At 43.8% G+C, this 19,170-nt stretch overlaps 1 protein-coding gene across 5 annotated transcripts in view; it reads left to right on the top strand.

Moving 5' to 3' along the window:
• cadps2 (Ca++-dependent secretion activator 2) overlaps positions 1-19,170 on the top strand; it is a 126,224-nt gene that overhangs the window by 1,009 nt on the left and 106,045 nt on the right. The window lies entirely within an intron of this gene.

The following is a 19,170-nucleotide window of genomic DNA, read 5'->3' as shown; positions in this document are numbered from 1 at the left end:
ATTCCGGGCTAATGAAATGTATAGTATGGTATGTTTTCAGTTTACACGTCAGATGTATTTATTTAGGGTACAATTTTTTTGAATGGTGCGGTGTCTCAAATTATGCACTGTTCACTTCACAGCTTCAGTGTGCAGATGCAAGAAAATCGTTTAAGCTGATAATGAGTACAGTGAGCCTTTGGGTAGATTTATGTACAAGCTTATTGTTTTCATATTTCTTTGTTTGAGTATGTCATCAGCATACTGAAAAGGAGAAGCCACTGTTGAATTAGATCCATGTGTGTTTTAAAGACTAGTTTCCTGTTTATTTCCTGCTGTCAGCCTACTGTAAGTATGAGCTATTGATTAGGTTTTTCCCACGATGCGCGTGGACAGCTTGCCATTCTCGGTAGAGCTCTGGGGAATAAGCGCAGGTGCTATTTTTGTTTTATGAACACCCACAAGCTTCAAGATATGTTATCCACTGTAAAGCGTTACAAGTTTAAGGGGTAATCCCACTCGCTTTCTTAATTAAATTGACAATACCCGCTAATGAACCACATTTCACATGTTATGTGTGCTTAGCTTGCATGCGTCTGCAAGGAATACATTTTTTCATGTAATATGCCAGATTTGCTAAGGCTGTCACAAACCATACATGGGTGAAAAAATGGCGTTTGCTGCAAGCTGGGCTTTAACTGATCCGGCACAATTTAAAGACTTCTAAAGTCGACGCGATCAAATTTGTTATGAGGCTTGCAACTTACAAAATAGCTGTGCATGCGTGCTGTCATTTTCATACCAAATTGTCCCATTGCGGAGTTAGAACCTGAAAAAGGCAATCATTTTTTTAAGGAACTGCCTGTTCTGACTGTTCAGCACGGACACAGGTTGAAATAGAGGTTTTTGGGTAGACGCCGTATATTTCTATGCTAATGATTTGTACTGAAGAGGTTTTCCATGATATTGGAGTTTTCTGGTGTTCTCATATAGGACAATTTGTTGTCCATTCAAACTTTAAATCAGTACCTGTTTGGAACTGATATACAACTGAACCCTCACCCCCAGGATTGTTCGTTAGCATGGCAAGACTAATTTGTTTGCAAGCATTGCCTGTTTTTCCACATGGATGGATAGCATGATTGCTGATTGCAGCAGGTATGAGCGTTTTTGCACCTGATGAATGCCAGTGCATCTCATTTGCATCCCCTGTGGCCTAGGGCTGAAGCTCTAATTCTCCTGCTGCCTTTCCGTGGTCGAAAAAAGCTGGAGGAGCCTGTTCTCAGAAACAGCCCTCTGTATTAGTCAGCATTGAAATAAGTGAGGAAAGGGCATATTGTCTCCCCTTTGGAGGCCTGTGCTGTACTTTATTCTTTAAGAAAAGTGATGTTGAAGATTCAAACAAGTGGCGTATTTTATTCCCTTCAGTGTTTTATCCAAGGACACTTGATGTTAATGAAGTGCTTTTTCAAGAACGAACTTGCTGCACATGCTCCATGTTTGTCATGTACTTTAGAGATACTTGTGTACTTATGTGTGTGTGTGTGTGTGTGTGTGTGTGTGCGTGCAGCGAATGTGTACGTAAGTGCGTGTGTGCATGTGTGTGTTTGGGGTGACCAGAACCCATCAATAATAATTTTATTGTTCAGAGATGTTCTTCTGCATACCACTATTGTAATGTGTTTTAATTTGCATAACTGTCACCTTTCTGTCAGCTTTGACCAGTCTCCTCTGACCTCTCTTATTAACAATGCATTCCCAGGAGATCAATAGTTTCTGAGATCCTCAAACCACCCTGTCTGGCACCAACAATCATTCCACAGTCAAGTTACTTGATCATATTTCTTCCCCATTATGACATTTGGTCTGAAAAGCAGCTGAACCTCTTGACCATAAATGCTTTTATGCATTTATTTGCTGCCACATGATTGGCTGATAAAATATTTGCATTAACAAACTGGTGTACAGGTTTACCTAATAAAGTGCTCACTGAATGTATACCACCTGAGTTTGTAGACAGACATCTGTTTACGAAGAGTAGTGACCTGCCGAATTAATCTGTGCTGTATACAAATGGAAAATAAATTGATCAGACTGGTATTGCTAACAAGAGGAGTTGTACAGTTGTACATTGTACTGCTATGACCAATTTAGAGGATCTCCTCATTAGTGGCCTTTTACCTCTAGAGGTAAGGTGATTTCTCCATGCTTTTATGAATTTAGTTGCTGCTGGTGTACAGGTCTACCTAATAAAGTGCTTAGTGAGTGTATATTTGACTGTTCGATGAATCAAAAAAGTTTCTTCACTAAGCTTCTAAAGTGATGCGATAGCATTCCTGTCACAGGATTTTCCAGTCGCCACTGAAACAATATTGCTGAGCCTGAGGTTAAAGTTCATAATTGCTGTCTGTGCTGAATTCCCCCTCCTCCTCAGCTTTGTCTCAGAGCTGTGCGAGGAGGGGCTGGAGATTACGTGATTAAACATGATTCTAACCCAGTTTGAGTCAATCTCTCTTGTGTATTGGACATGGCTTCCATATTTGTTATATTTGTTTTCTTGCCATTATGAGGCCTATATATAAACTCAAAGCTGGTTGGGATTTGTATGATAAGACTTCTGCCACTTCCTGGCTGTGGCCTTTCTGTGTGGTGTTTGCCACATTCTCCCCGTGTCTGTGTGTTCTTCCTCTGGGTATTCTGGTTTCCTCTCACAGTCCAAAAACATGCAGGCTAGGCTGTTTTGAGAGTAAATTGCCCATAGGCATGAGTGAATGGTGTGTGTGCCCTGCGATGGATTGGCAACCAGCCCAAGATGTATTCCTGCCTCTTGCCTGATGCCTGCTGGGATAGTGTTCAGCCACCCCACAACCCTGACCAGGAATAACCAGGTTGGATGCATCTGCCACTTTAAATTGTCTTTAATTAAATTCTTCCCACTTGCTGTAAAAGGTCATTTCAATGCAACCATATGAAGTTCTAAAATGATTGGAGATGGTGATAATTTTCTGTCTGATGGCAGTTATTCTCATCTCTATTATTTGGGCAGATAATTGTGTCTCGGTATGCAATCTTTATGGTAGGCTGCCCAGGCCGCCCGATGACAAATTTAGCCTGCAGATGGGCATTATGTAAGGCCTTGACTGCAAGGAGTTCCCCAAAAAGTTCAGCAAAAAAAACACTGGCAGTCCTCTCCTGCTACGTGCGCAGAAGAACAGAGAGCCTGTGTACAGTACAGCGCGGGCTCTCTCCATAGTGGAGGCGGACAGAGAAGGGAGGTGTGTCATCTGTGTGCTGGGAGCTGACTGAAGAGCAGCCCACGTCTGCAAGCGCTGCTCGGTTTCCCCGCGGAGCGGCGGTTCTTCTGTCATTCCTCCCTGGCGTTCCGGCGTGGTATTTCCATACAGCTGGGATCACCTGCTATTCCACATTGTTTCACTTGCTTATGCAAATCGCCTCCCTCTCGCCATGTCTCTCTCTCCGCCTCCGGAGAAGATCAGAAGGGGATTGCCTGTTTGGTTTGCTCTCTGTTTTTCGTTTGACTGCGCTGTGATGAGCCTGGTCTCGAAGCCCCACACATAAGAACAGCACCGTGTCACTCGCTAGGTCTGATGACTCAGTCCAACTCTTTTCACTGGCTTGACCTCTCAACTCTGTTTTCTGTCACTTAACCAATCGATATGCACGTCTGTTTTGGACAATGTTACTGGCCCTGGCATCTGAACTCTGAACAACGCTCCTTTTGTACTATTGTTGATGCATTTCTCTTGACCTGTACTGCCGTTGTATTTGCATTGCGGTGGTGAAAGGGAAGAACCTGGTCTCAGAATAGCTTTCACACTGTGTATTGCTGCATTGTAAGCAGCTTTAACAGGAGTGCATCAGGCAGAGCAACAGGCCTGCTGAGGCACAAACTGACAGAAGTGCCAGCCTGTTTGCCTCCTGCCTTTGCTCCTTCCTCGCTCCCTCGTACTCTAGTTAGAAATGGAACATGATGGCTCAGGTATAGGGCTTATTCTGTACCTCCAGGGTTGTACTTTTTATTCCCTGTTGTTAGTTAGTCACTCTCTATAAAGAGTTTTTGCAAAATGTCTAAAATGTGAACATGATATAATCTTCAGTGGTATGTAACCGACGTGTTTTAGCTAACGTTCACCAACATAATTCAGACCTTTTTTTCTGTCAGCTAACATCAGCCTAGTTAGTGCACGCCAAACAAAAATGGCTGCTGACGGGTAATATGCCGAGAGCACAAAAATGTACAATCATTTGGCTGTTATAATGCAGTTTAATCAATGTGATATTTGTTCTTACCTTCTTAAACAAAATCACAGTTAAGCAGCTAATCAGCTAGCTTTCATCGTTAGGCCTAATGTCTCCATTTATATTAAAAAGGCGTTTGTGGCGAATTAAATGCAATGTTCAATTAAAATGGTTCAACAGTATCTGTTTTCTCCAAACATAGGTTGCCATTTTGAACACAGGCCTGGTAATACATCTCCATGGTGTATTTGTTGAGGATTACATTTGCTGTTTGTGCAAGCAGATTGAAACACATACACTGCACACATGGACACGCGCACATGTACATACTGTACACATATGCACATGTACATGTGCCAGTGCATGCATATGCACACACATACGCACGCTCTTATGCACACCGTATGTACACACATACACTCACACATGCTCTCCGGCATGTACACACCGCCGTCTGTTTGGCCTTGTGGAGCTTCACGCGTTTTAACTCTTTCATCCTTGTTTCCCGAGGGAAAACTAAGAACCTTGCACAAGGCAGATTTTTCAGCCTCATTTAATCTTGGTTCTTTTTTTATTGCTGCAGCTGCGAATTTGGACAGCAGGAATTGCGTTGGACATTGAAGTCCCCACGCTTCTCATTCCCCGCATTTAATAACATTCATGGCACCCTTTTAACGTTACTTTGTTAAAATTTATGTAAGAGCGTATTTTTATCGAGGAGGAAAACCGCTTCCTCTGCACTTCTTTCAGACTGGTGGGAGATATTGGTCGGGATCTCGCTGGAGGGGAGTTCCATTCTTGTAGTCATATCATCCCTCGCTGTCGGTTCCACTCTCACTGAGAGGCAGAACAGCGAACACAAAAGTGTTACGCAACCCACTTCTCTGTGCCAATAGCCTCCGCTAAGTGCTGGGCTGGCGACACAAGGCTGGGGCTGGCTCGTCCCTGGCAGCACACTGATCTGTTTGGGAGTTTCATACTTGCACAGTTTCACAGTTGATATGAGGATGGCCCGACCATCTTGGGCAGCATGTAGCTTAGCGGCTAAGGTGCATGACTGAGACCTGGAAGAATGGTGGTTCAAGCCCCGGGGTAGACACGATAAGATCTGTGCTGTTGTTGAGCCCTTGGGCAAGGCCCTTAACCACATATTGCTCCAGGGTCCCCTGCTTAGTCAAACTGATCATTGGTACTCTGGCATATAGTACAGCACTCTATTAATGCCAATACAAATGTTCTCTGCCTAGATGGAAATAACCTCAAAGGCTCACACCTTGACCCACTTCTGCGGCAGTACTGTGTGTTCCGGCGTGCGAACCCCGGTTTCGTCCTTAGCGTTTTTCAGCTTCAGTGGCTGTAGAGGTGAAGACGTGATATTGGGGGATAGACTGATACGAAACTCCTGGCTCTGCCAGATCCCCAAAAGACTCTAAAGATAGACTTTGTTTGGCATGCTCTAATGGCAATTTGCCGGAGTGTTTGTTTTCTTCATTTGTCTGTCTGCCTGTGCTCCTCACGGGCGGGTGACACTCCAGATTGTTGACAGATATTGGCCGTCTCCGTATGCTGTGTCTAACTGTCAGTTCCACTGAATGGTTCCTGTTCCTAATGAAGCCCCTTGGCGAGGGTATTGGAGAGGGGAGGAGGGGGAGGGGACTCTGGGATCCATCAATGCTGAATTTTCCTTTTTCTTCAGTTTAATACACCATTATTGCCCAGCATGGGCAGCAATGGGTTAAACTTTGGAAATTGCTCCGGACAGTTGACCTGGCGGAAGCTATTCATTTCGTGACTCATGTTCCCATTGATGTTACTGTATGCCTGCGCTGTTCAGTACATGGACATTGACTGAGGGGATGGAACTGAGAAGTGCGTTAGCCTTTCTGTTCAGACCTACTTGAAAATGACCACTTGCCCTCTGTGTAAGCTACCTCACGAAGCCCACTTGTTACGTTTCAGGACAGAAAATGGCAGAGCAGCTAAAGTTTCAAGAGTAGGATGAGTCCATCTTAGGTGTTCACGTCCAAGCTTCCCAAGCACGTTTGGGTCACATTTCCCAGATGTGCACACATTTTCCCCTTTCAAAAGAAAAAATCAGCTCTAATCAGCTCTTTTAAATGGGTATAAAAGGGCAGAAATGAATGGTGCCTCCTTCCACAAGGAAGCTCAAAGATCACCAGCTCTCATCATGGAGGGCTGTAGTCTTGTTTTCACAGATGCATGGAAACCTGCAGATGTGTGATAGGAAGAACCACAGGGGACTGCACTTTCCTTCTGGTTATTGGCCACAATCGGTTCAGTGACTCATGTACTTCTGGTTCAGGGTTTGTCAGTTTGCCATCTGTTCAACTGCATCTCACAATAATTGCAACTACTAATGGTACAATTCACACCTACTTTTTCTTCCCTGTATTTCACGAAACATGAATGAAATGAATTGTATTTGCATTTGAATGCTCCTAATAATACTTATTTCAGGATAATATCATTGTCAGAAGATGACCATGTAATTTAATGCTACTGTGATGGCTAATAATAGTTTCTTGTGCAAAACCAAAATCAAGTCTCTTCCTACTTCTGAGTTGTTTCATTTGTGTGTGTGTGTGTGTGTATCTGTGCACTACAAAAACCAAGGTCAATCTCAGCGAGGATTTAAATATTATATTTTGACTTAAAATCTAATTTCAATTACTTTGGCACTTTTGTTGTGTTTAGCAATGTGAGGTGAGACATTTTGACACTAATTGACTGATTCAAAATTTGCCAATGGGTTCACTGCAAACAATAACTTTAAACGCCAATATGTTATACATGAGAGAGGGCGACATAGCTCAGTTCGATCCCCCACCCGGGCTGTGTCGAAGTGTCCCTGAGCAAGACACCCAACCCCCAAATGCTCCTGACAAGCTGGTTGGCGCCTTGCATGGCAGCCAATCGCCGTCGGTGTGTGAGTGTGTGTATGAATGGGTGAATGAGAAGCATCGATTGTACAGCGCTTTGGATAAAGGCGCTATATAAATGCCAACCATTTACCATTTATGAGAGAACAAAATAAGATTTTGAGTCTCATTACAAGGCTAACACGCTTGGTGAGAGTTTTTAGCAGCGTGTTGGCGTACCTCTGTCAGTGTCTGTGCATGTGTGGCTTCAGTCTGTTTCATAGGCACGGTTGCAGGGAATGCAGAGTGTGGCTGCTCTGATCTCTCTCTGTGAAATCGAAAATGACACTTTGTATAAACAATCGGTTTGTCTTTCATGCTGTGTCCTTCAGCGCTAAGTTTCCTAAATTAAATCTCTCTCTGAGTGCTGTTTAGAGGAGGAGACATTCTTCTTATTCGACTGGTAAATGCATAATCATTGATACTGCCTCAATACAGTGGTGATCACTATATCCTTTAATCATGAGAGTAATAAAATAATTGGTCTATGCTGAATGCTAAATTAATCATTAAAAGTGCTTAATTCTTTAGTTATTCAGACATGTACGATAGCATGGCTCACTACCATTTCCCAAATAAAACATGATGATGTAAGAAAAGTAAACATGTCATATTGTTGCCAATCTCAGGTCAAGGGTCAAGCAATATAACTCTCTCCCAAGATTCCAGAGTAGGGCAGCTCTGAACATGCACTGCACTGGGGGTTGCAGGTGGCCTGTCCTGTCGGTGTAGTGAGGTGCCCATGGTCTGGTCTCCAATAGTGACTGACTGTGGCTGGTAGCCAGAGAGCATTGCAGAATGGGTCGCAGTGTGACTCAAGGAGGGAGATTGGTCTGAGCAGTGCCACCTTTGGTTGGTCAGACACCTGCAGTCTGCCTGCTTCAACAGTGTGTGAAGTTCAATGACAGCTGGTGGAGTGTGAGGGAACAGAAGTGCTAGCTGGCAGTGTGCCGTTAACAGGAGATCACATACTTGATTGCACTCCAGCAATTTGACACAGCATGCTCCATCCATGATGCTGGGCATTAGAAATCAGGCTCAAAATTAAAATGTTAATAAAACAATTAAATATAGGCCTGCCGTAGTGTAAAAATATGTTATTTGTAATGATAAAGGAAGATGTTTGTTGTATTCCAAGTTAAGTGTTCTTTTCTGAAGAGCTGCAAAAGTCTCTCCTAAATGAGGTTAGGGTTGATAAAAGCCGTAAACATGTTCAAACAAGCCAACAATGCTGTTGTGGCATCGTGATTAAAAGTGGATTCGGTTATTTATTTCCTGGCCGTTAAAATCGGGGATGTAGTGCCTTCATTACGCGGGCGGCCTGTTCTGGAAGCCGGGTCTGCTGGGGATTTGGGTTAAGCGGCCCACCTGCTTGTCACGATTCGCCTGAGCCCTCGGTGGTGCCGCCCAGGCGACGGCCTGTGTGTCGCTGATAAAGGACCGGCGCTGCCAGCACGCTCGTTCGCCCCAGTTTAGCGCCGCTCTCCCGCGCCGTAACCTCCAGGAAACGGAGGTGTTGTCGTGACTGCTGTGTTCCCTTTGACTGAGGGCGACTTCGCTCGCCGGGGGTGAATCTGCGGCATTGTTCCCTGACCCTGCACAAGGCTGTGTTCTCGGCAGGGGATTGTGCTTGGGAGTTGGAGGATGGGCACGTGGGAGGGGGGCTATTGTGAGCTTGTTTTGCCGTGAAGAAAAAAAGGGAGGTTTCGGTGTAGGTAAGGGAGGATTAAGTAACTGGCAGGGATGGGGGATTTAGAAGTGTTTGACTGTAAAGGTGCAGAGGAGGTTTCTGGAGCGATGTGAAGAAGCAGTAGGTGGATATTTTTGGACACCATGTTTTTTTCCTGGGGTTCCCAATTCACACCCACACGCCTCCTCCTGCTCGTACCTCCTCAGGTTGGACGGCCCTGGCAGTGATGAATTATGGGACTGATGTCCCCCCTGTCCTCACGCGTCCCTTGGAGCCCAGCTTTATTGATTCTAATATAATGAGAATCCCAGACACCCTCTGGATGTTAAGAGAGGCTCCAGCTCTATTAATAACCCAAGCGCCGAAGGAGCACGGGAGAGTGTCAGTCACAGCATCTCAAATCTTTAACACTTTGAGAGATGCGGTCAACTCGTACTGGCAAGGGAATACCGGTAAAAATGTATCAAAAGCCCCCTCGTTTAAATCTGGGTTAAGTATATGCATGGTTTTGAATCCGAAGGCTTATCGCACAGTGGGTGGAAACGGAGCGGGTTATTTAGCCGGGGTGGTTTTTGCCAGGCTGCCTGAAAGCTGCATTATTTTTGAGGATCAATCAGCAGTGAGTCTGGAGAGAGTCGGCATGAGGGCTGAACGTCCGAAAGACGGGGTCTCCTACAGCGCAGTGTCGCCGTTCTCGCTGGTTCTCTCCTTGTTTTGGAGGGACACACATCAGGGGCTGCAGATTAAACAGAACTCATGTACTGACACACCAGTGCTGTGCGAGACACAAGCCACCTCGCTGCATGAAATTGCCTCTCCGTCCCACAGCGTTTGTGATTCATCTGTTCTATCGCAAACTGTGGGATATTACTTTCCACAATCACGTATTGGAAAATAACTTTCTTTTATACCAATTTATGTCCTCTATTTTTTACTTCTTTCCGTCAACTTGAAATGCACAATTGTGTTTTTAGGCCCTCAGGGTGCTACGTGAATTCTGGAGAGGGAAAACTAGCATCCTCCAAAAAGTCAGTAGCCAGGTGCCACTTCTCATCGGGCAGATGGCCTACATAGTAAATACATTAGATGACATCACTGCTGCATTTGTATTTGCATTTGTATTTACTGCCCCAGATGAATGGCAAGTGACCGAAGGACTTGCTCAATGATTTGTGTGAAATTCCACTGACCCAAACCCTAGCGTTCCTGGCCTAGGTTGAGAAACTGGCTGTTTGAATTGGGAAATCATGCACAAGTTCTTATGATCATGGTAGCCTTGGTATTGCATGCTGGGAAGAATGGCTGGGGAGCCGGGGTGTTTGAAAAGCCACCACTCTGCTTCTGGCCCCAAAGGGATGTTAGTTCCTCTTCTCTCTCCCATTTGCGAATCTCTTTCTTCTTCTGCAGTCGCATTGTAGTGTCAGAACACGTCCTGGCCCCCAGTGACCACCCTACCATCCACAGCGCAATTTTACATTTGATCCGGAGACTTCTGTCACAGCAAATGTATGGATACGTCATCCTGCCTCCATGGTGTTAGCGCTCAACATAATTACAGCATCAAGGTTAAGTGCCATGTTACTTCGGCGGAGGAGAAAACGTTACCTCAGTCCTTTCACCAGGCAGTGCTCATAATACTTAATATAAGTTTGCTTGCATGACGGGCAGTTTTTCTAAGCACAATTCAAATGTTCTGGCCAACCACAGAATGGTGAATCAGAGGAAGGCCGAGGGAGTAGACTGTCTCTGCGTTTGTCTGGCTGAATAATTTATGTCGTATGACAAACCATTGCTATTCTGTAAATACTTCTGTAAAATAGGAAGGCAGTTGCCAAGTGGAATTAAATCAATGGATGTGGGCACTTCTTCCCCTCTGTAAAGTTGGTGTGCTGTGAGTGTTCCAAGCCATTTTGCCTGGGGCAAACAATACAGACTACAGACTAGGTGGCATGTGGATCATTTAGGCCTCCAGACAGTTCCAATGAGTTTATATCATAATTTATTGGATCAAAATCAAGGATTACTATCTGCATAATTTAACGTTTTGCTACCAAAATGAGCTGTTGTCTATAGACGATGCCATTTTCAGGTTTTAAACATAACGACTATAGTTAGCTTGACTTTAATTGATTTAAAGTTTAATCATATCATTCATGCTTTTCTGTAGCTAAAATATTATAAATATTTGTGGAAATATTGCAATATGAAATGATACATTAAGTATATTCTGTTTATTTGTATACATTTTGCTAAACATCCACCCTGCATATATGGTGATGTGATTTTGTGCTACAGTTGTGAGAGTCAGCTGCAGTACAATGCTGTCCTAGAAAAACAGGAAGTAGACTTTGTTTGCCCTGGCACTGTGATATGAGGTAAAACAATGACAGGAAATGACTGCAAAGATTAGCCTGATCTGCTGGATATAATTCCCACAAAGCATTGAGGCAGAAAGTGTTACGTTACCATGACTTTTCCTGAAGGCCTGAATAAGCACTATGCAAACATACTATGTACACCACTGCCAATATTACATCGGAATTAGTGTTGGTTACAGATCCACTGTAGGATTCCAATACACCAACCTATGTCTCAATGGTTAAAACACTGTTTGTCTATGGATGAGCACAGCGTTATACGAAATAAATCCATTCTTTTTAAAAATGGTTTTTCTACAACTTACTGATGTGCAGCAGTTGAAGAGCCTTCTTATTGCATGCGTCATCACTTTCCAAATGCGATGCAAGATCAGCCAGACGGGTTGCGTCTATAAATCATTTTTTGTCAAATATTAATAAAAGCTTAGCGTCAGTCAGTGATATTTTCAAAACATCTGTAGCGAATGGATTAAAAAGGAGATTTATAGAACGCAACATCTGTTGGAAGAGGAAAGCAATCCTTCAGGCAATGATTTATGACACTGAAAATATGAAACAAAGCTGTCTATACTGGAAACAAAAGAATATATATTTTTTCCAGGAAAATATTGATTACATATTCAAAGACGCTCTGTAAACGTGCAGCAGTTTTTTTGTCTCTTGATAAAAAAAAAAATTGTAATGATGTCAGAGTCCTTGTGCCGCAGAAAAAGCTTTTCATAGGAAAGTGCTGCATATTCTGATGAATGACTGCAGCGCTTTTCCTCTATTACCATGCGGGAGTGAGGCCCCATGTTTCAGGAGGGGAAAGCCAATTGAGTTAAGTCCCTTCCTCGGCTCTTGCGATGTGAACAGGAGGTGAGTCAGTTTTCGTCCTGGATGGCTGAGTGGTTCGGCACTGCTCCCCGAGTGATAAATACTGTCCCCTTTTGTCCTGGACGTGGTGAGCAGCCAGACCATTGGAGACCCTTGCTCCTTTTTTTACTGTCGAGGCGACATTCACCCTCCCCTATCCTAGGCTAGAGCACTTATCCAATGCATTACCCACAACCCGCAGTCAACCTGTCACAGTGAATGCCGTCGTCTGGCCACACTGAGATGACCGCCTGGCGTACACATTTCCAGTCCTTTACCCTGTTACTCTGTCATTCTCAGGCCATTCACTGCGCCCAGCAATGGCTGCCTGCTGTGTTCTCTCTTCTATGTAGTGCTGATGCCATGCAAAAGGCTAGTGGCTAGCGCTTCCCAGCACCTTTAATGCCAGTGGAATGAGCTGACATTGTTCAGACAGGCCTGGGGCGCAGGACGGGCCTGTTGGATGCTGGCGTGCAGTAAGACAGGGTTGGGTTCTGAAATCCAACCTGGCATACTGTGAGCAAGTTCATAGCTAACCTCTCAAGTTTTGTTCAAAATCCCAATTATGTGTAAGAATTACAGTATGTAGCAGTTTTCATGCACTTCTGAAGATAGTATGCATTGTCTTTACTATGTTCCTTCCCCTTGCTTTCTGGAAATACTTAAACAAATAAAATAGAAGAAGAAAACAGTGATTGATCATTTTTTCCAAATATTCAATTTTTCCCCCTTGTTGCCAGTATAGGTTACATTCAATTATACCAGATAATGTTCTCTTGAAAATGTGTATCAAGTGTTAACACATTTGTACTGTATTTTGCCCTCACATATTAGTGTAGGAGTCTTTCCAGTTTTTTTCCTTTTCACACTCACTTTCACACACACTCACACTCTCTCTCTCCCTCTCTCTCTCTCTCTCTCTCTCTCTCTCAGTTCAGTTCTATTTGGGTTGTTTGTAACAGGCAAGAAGAGCAATCATTTGCTGCCCCTAATTGTTTACAAGACAAATGAAATCATTACAGAGGTGCAGCAGAGCACAAAAAGCATTAAGTAATAAGAAATCGAAATAGAAAATGTATGTGCCTCCAGTTTTATCTTCCCCTTTCCTCCCCTCTCTGTCGCTCCCCTTCCTGCCTCTCTCTTCTCCACACGTCTGATTGTTTCAGGCAAGTCTGTCTTTGCTCCAGTCCTGGTGTGAATGATGGGTCCTCACACATACAGTGCTACACAGGTTTCACTGCACTCGCCCAGGGCTTCTACTATTGCACTGAGCAGTCGCCTTTGGCAAGGGCACTGCAAATCCCAAATTTTCAAATTTTCTTTTGAAATAAAGAGACGGGATTGACAAAAAAACAAAAAAAGAGTTGAAATGAAGACTGAAGAAATGAAGTGCCAGTTTTATTGACCTCCCCCCCATGCCTTTTAAACCCTTTGCACACTATACAGTGTAAATGTCAGAATATCAAGCGCTGAAGCAGTTTGTGCATTTTCCCTTGTTTTCTTTTCCTTTTTAAAGAAACGCGCAGGGCGCTGGCTGCCCGTTGGCTGATTGCTCGGTGCTGTTTCACACACCATTGCCTGGCAGGCTGGAGCTCTTGGGTGCGAGTGCTGAGGCCAGTCGCTGACTCATAATCAGCCTCTGCTGTGCTGACGGTGGTGTGTGTGTTTGATTACAGGGTGGGTTGTGTACTCTTCCAGGTCATTAGAGGAAATGCAGGTGTTGTTCTGTCTTTCACTTCTCGGTCGGGGCGCAGGTGACTGCGTGACGCCGACTTCTCACTGTTTCTCTCGGGCAATGTATCCAGCGCTCCGCTCTGCAGGATCGAACGCAACCCTGACTGTGGCCATGGCTAAATAACTTCACCCAAGGAAAGGGTTTCACTTAGCATGGAGTTCCCTGCCTCGTTGCACTTGTGACTGCATTGGTCGATTGGGCAGCTGGTGCCTACGCTGTTCAATTCAGAATATTTTAGTGGTGATATGAGTTATCAGTTATAATTACAAATGGAAGTGATAGGAGAATAAGAGAGATAGGCTTTAACAGAGGAATGCATATTAGGATTCTTGTTTGCTGTAGGAAATGTTGAACTTGGTAACTTTGGTAAAAGCCTTGCATGGTTTCCCTGCAGATCTGTTTTGTGACTTCTGTAAAGATATAAGTTCAAAATTCAACTCACTTACTGGTGACTCATTATTATGGATCACACTTGTAAATAGTGCAGGTACTAATAATAAAAGACAAACTGTCAAGATTAAATATTGACTTTAAAACAGAACTAAACGTATCTGAGACTAGTGGCTCTCTGTGGACTTCCTGATAATGTCTAAAAATAGATTTGCTTGCCGGGTTCTTTTGGGAAAGTGTAGTGTGTGTCATTACTGTTGTTAGTGAAATGGGCCTGTAACTGTGTTTTTACTGGAGGTTTGACTCCCAGGTGAAGCACTGCCAGCTCATCCTTGAGTATGGTATTCAGTTTAAATTGTTTCAGTGGATTTCCAACTGTATACATTGATTGTATGTAAGTAATGTAACCAGTGCAAGCTTCTCTGGATAAGAATGTCTGCAAAATTCCAAAAATATAAATCTAACAAACATGGCAGGGGGTTGTATTTGAATCAAAGGAGCTGTCATACTTATGACATAATGGGCCAATTTCACAAACACACATTAGGTTTAGTCCTGGACTAAATCGAGTTTTGCTGGGAGAAATTTAATTTAGAGTAGGACTAGGCTTGCAGACTTGGGTGTCTGCAAAACTGGCCAAAGTTTGAGCTTCAGTATTGGAGCCAGAAGGAGAAGTGACCTTTGTCTGTAACCGAACCAGGCTTTTATCAGTTTCTTTTTCCTCATTAGACCAGACTGCGTAAAGGAAACATGCCAGATAGCATGCAGATTTTGCGTGTATCCTGCCAGTTAATATGACAGCTGTTAATATGTGGTGGGTGAGCTTGTCAGTCCCCCTGCTACTCGAGCCTCTCCTCGGTGCGTCCCCTCAGGAAGCGCGGCGAGGGGGAAAGCGGGTCCGCGAAGCTGACACGTGCCACGAGGTAACTGATGTTGCCATGACGATCTTCGGAGATGCGGTGCTTCTGGAGCTGCAGTCGATGAGGCGCTGGAGGAAGAAAAGACGGCGCTATCCGCATCTTAACCCCCCCGCCCACATTCCTTAGCGTCTTTCAAACGCAGACAACGGACCATTATGAAATTAATTTCTGCAATCAATGCATCCACCCACCACCATTACAGAGATGACAACTTTGTGCTGGCTGAAGCTTTTATGGAAGTCACGTCAACTTACCGAATGGGTGGTCTCTAAGGGCAAAAATTTGGACAGAGTGGAGGATGATGGTTTTTGAGGGAAGCCTGTTGATAGCGTTGTGCATTGTTGTGTGCGTGTAGTTCTGCCCTGTGTGTTTTGCAGTCGAGCGTGTATAGCATTTTACACACAAAAGAATGAGGGAGGTTAAAGTCCAGCAGCAAACCAGAAATGCTTGTTTAAAATAAAGATTTACTCAGCAGAATTCCGAGAGGAGGAGTCCACTGGGAGTAGAGAACTTTCTTGCGCTTTAAATGATGAGCTGTGTTTCCTCATTTTCAGCCTGGAGATGAAAGGAGCTCTTCATTCTCAACTCTTAACTCTTAATTTGCTGTCATTCTGCTTTTTCTAATTTTCTCATATCCAGTGTTCCCACAGTCAACTAGAATGTTTTGAAAAAGTGGTGATACGGTGCTTGTGCTCATTATGGCTATTTAAAATTTGACTATTCCAATTTATGAGGCCTTCCTTCTTGTTTGCAGTGGACTACATAGGCCGAATGGATTCATGTTGAATTATTAGATGCTAGATAGCTCATGAACCTGAAATGTAAGATGGCCGGTTAGGGACATCACATTCACCTTCACGGCGTGATTAGTGCTGAAGCTGCTGATCGCTGGCGGGGCCCGCCTCGTCTCCGTTAACGCTGCGATGAGGAGGGAGCCTGGGTAACTTCCATTTCATCCTCTTACACATCTCTGGTGTGTTGACACGTGTTAAATTAGAGGAGCGATGTTCGCCTTGTCTTCCCACTCAAGAGATGTGGCGTGCACAATTATATGGGTGGGTTCCCTGTAGCTGTCAGTGTGCACTGTAGAGTTTCTACCTGATATGTCACAGACTCCTAAAAAAGAAATACTACTACTACTATTATTGCTACTACTGTTTTTCCATTGTAAAAAAAATTTCACTGCTTACTCAAACCCTGGCCTCGCCTGCATGGGGCACACTACAACTACCAGCCTATCGGCCTGTCTAACCTTGGTGATCTTCAGCTTCAGTCTTAACAGGTTTCAAAGCTGAACCTTTGCAAATGGCATGTGCAAGATGGTAGGAATGGAGAAAGTGACAGACTCTTCGGGCACAGAATTCTAAATAGAACAGGAGCAGTCTTATGAATCGCATCAATACAAGAGGGTGGAAGACCAAAATGATCCATAATCATACATAGATTGCTCCGCTCAAGGCAATCAAATGCTTTTTTCTGGGTCTAATGAAAGTACTGAGTGGAGGCTTCTCTGACATACAGAACCTGATGGATGTTGTTAATATAATGCTTTACCATGTCCGAGTGAATGAGAAATGACATCTGGATTCATTTTAGAAATCCTTTGATACCTCCACTATGATGCAGGGCTGGGGGCTGGCCACTGTGTCATTATGGTGAACAGACCAAATCAACACAAAAAGGGTAATTGGTGTATTGCCTTTTATTAAGTCCAGAATCAAATCAACAACCAGAAATAACCAGAACCTTAAAAGGGGAGATGAAACCAAAACTCAACATCCACCATGTTTCAAAGAAAAAGGTCCCCCTTTTAGGTTTGGGAGTAGGTTTGTTTGTAATGCCCCAATGATTAGGTAGTGTAATGAGCTGCAGCCATGGTGATTACAATTGGCCACAGCTGCTGCTCTACCTGTGAGTAGGGCCAGTGCTGCCCCCTGGTGGAGAACACCCCATCTCCCTTCCCGGCACCACAGTATATACATTACATTACATTACATTAATGGCATTTGGCAGACACTCTTATCTAGAGTGACGTACAGTTGATTAGACTAAGCAGGAGACAATCCTCTCCAGGAGCAATGCAGGGTTAAGGGCCTTGCTCAAGGGCCCAACAGGTGTGCGGATCTTAGTGTGGCTATACCGGGGATCGAACCACCTTGCGGTCCCCAGTCCACCCACAGTTCCATTAAGGAGGACCTGTAAAATTTTGGTGAATATACATCTGGAATAACAGATTCATAGAATAATAGACAACGGCAACAAGCGAAGAGAAACACTCACTGTGGCATATATATATACATATATATATACATGCTCTGCTATCGACACAGGGGACGGCAGACCAGCACTGTGCTCGCCTCTGCAGCGTCAGCATCTCACCACTGCTTGCCATCACACAGCAGTTTGCAAGTTGTGCTTGTAGAGTCGAAGAAGCTTCATATGCAGCTCAACAGCTAGATCTGCATCTCTGATCAACAAATGCGGTTCGCTAGTAGTCAGTGAGATGCTGTAATCTCGGTCGACAGAAACCCTACTGTCCCCGTTGATACTGAAACCTATTACTGTATGCACTGCCCTGTGGGGCTGCGGACCACAGTTGGCAGTGGCGCGGTCCGTATGTAGCACTGACCATGGGCCCATCCGAGCACTAGAGCAGTACCTTAACAGGATGTGCCATCCACGGTTCTCCAGGTATACTTCATGAAGTCATTCTGAGGAAGACGAACATTAAAAGAGACACTGGCTCTTTGAACACAGTCCTGCCCAGAGACGCTGTACACACAGAGCACAGGTGCTGTACTCGCGTGGGCAGAATCTGTGGCGTGGATAGAATGAGAAATAAAGTATAATCAATGCAAGGAAAGGCGAAAGAAATTATATTGTGAAAGTAACGATTCAGAAGAGCTGTTTTGAAATCATACATCTGTCAATTTGTGTGGGCTTCTTGACTAAAAAACAGTATATTTTGGAGATTCAAAAATCCTTAGAAAACCCTCTTTTCATACTTTCTTTTATTCGTAATGGGGGTCCCTGGATCAAACCGGTTGAAAAAACCCTGCGAAAGATATTACAGTTCACAAAAGTGAACCACAATTTCAGGTTATCAGTCCCTGAACAGTAACAAGTCTATACTTTAGAAGCAGAATTTTATATAGTAATCTAATGTATTAAATGCACATTCATCAGTCCCTTTTTCAAAATTGCCATTGTGTAATCCATCGTTTTGGTGGTGGTTTATATGACAACTTTTCAATTGATGACCGGTATATCCCGGCCAAGGTTACTCACAAGTGTGTGCCTGAGCAGACATTAAATATTTTTATATAATACACCTCAAAAACGAATTTCTCCTGTAATTCCTGAAATAGTACTACTGCAGTAGAAATAATAACTGGAAATCCGACATGGCTTATATCTTCCATCTTACCTTCTTACATGTATTACTTCCCTTTACACATGAAAAGTGAAAAGTGATAGAAACCTGATCTCTAGCTTAAGAGGCTTCTCATTACTGTCGTTTGCATTTTGATGTTTATCAGTCATGGCGATGGCTGTGTTCACAGGAGAAAGGAGTATGTGGAGCATGCCTGGGATAAGATGAGGACACGGATGTGTGAAGACTGAGATTCTTCCATCACTGCTTCGCTGTTTATGTCGCATGCCAACACACATAGTGCGCCTCTTAATTGAGTCTCCAAAGAAATGCAGAGAATTAGTCCTGCTCAAGAACCTTGGTCTGCTTTGTTTGAACGACAACACTGCGCTCGAAGCGTGTTTACTCCCGGCCTCTTTATTAAAAATTTGTCATCCCTGTGATTGAGTTGCATTGAATAGGTTCTTTCATGAATCTAAATCTGTCTTGCATGGACCGACTTGATTTTTCAGCCTTGTTTATACATTTAGTGCACATTAAATAAATATCTGTCCAAAGAACACAGAACAAATAAGGAAAAACTAAAATGAACTGAATTAAATAATGAAAGTGGAACTTGCTGAGCTGAGTGTGGTTGAATCAAGGTTTCGC

Source organism: Conger conger, chromosome 8, assembly GCF_963514075.1.
Source record: "Conger conger chromosome 8, fConCon1.1, whole genome shotgun sequence".
Taxonomy (NCBI): domain Eukaryota; kingdom Metazoa; phylum Chordata; class Actinopteri; order Anguilliformes; family Congridae; genus Conger; species Conger conger.
The sequence above is the reverse complement of the archived record's forward strand: the minus strand, read 5'-3'. Positions and strand labels throughout refer to the sequence as shown.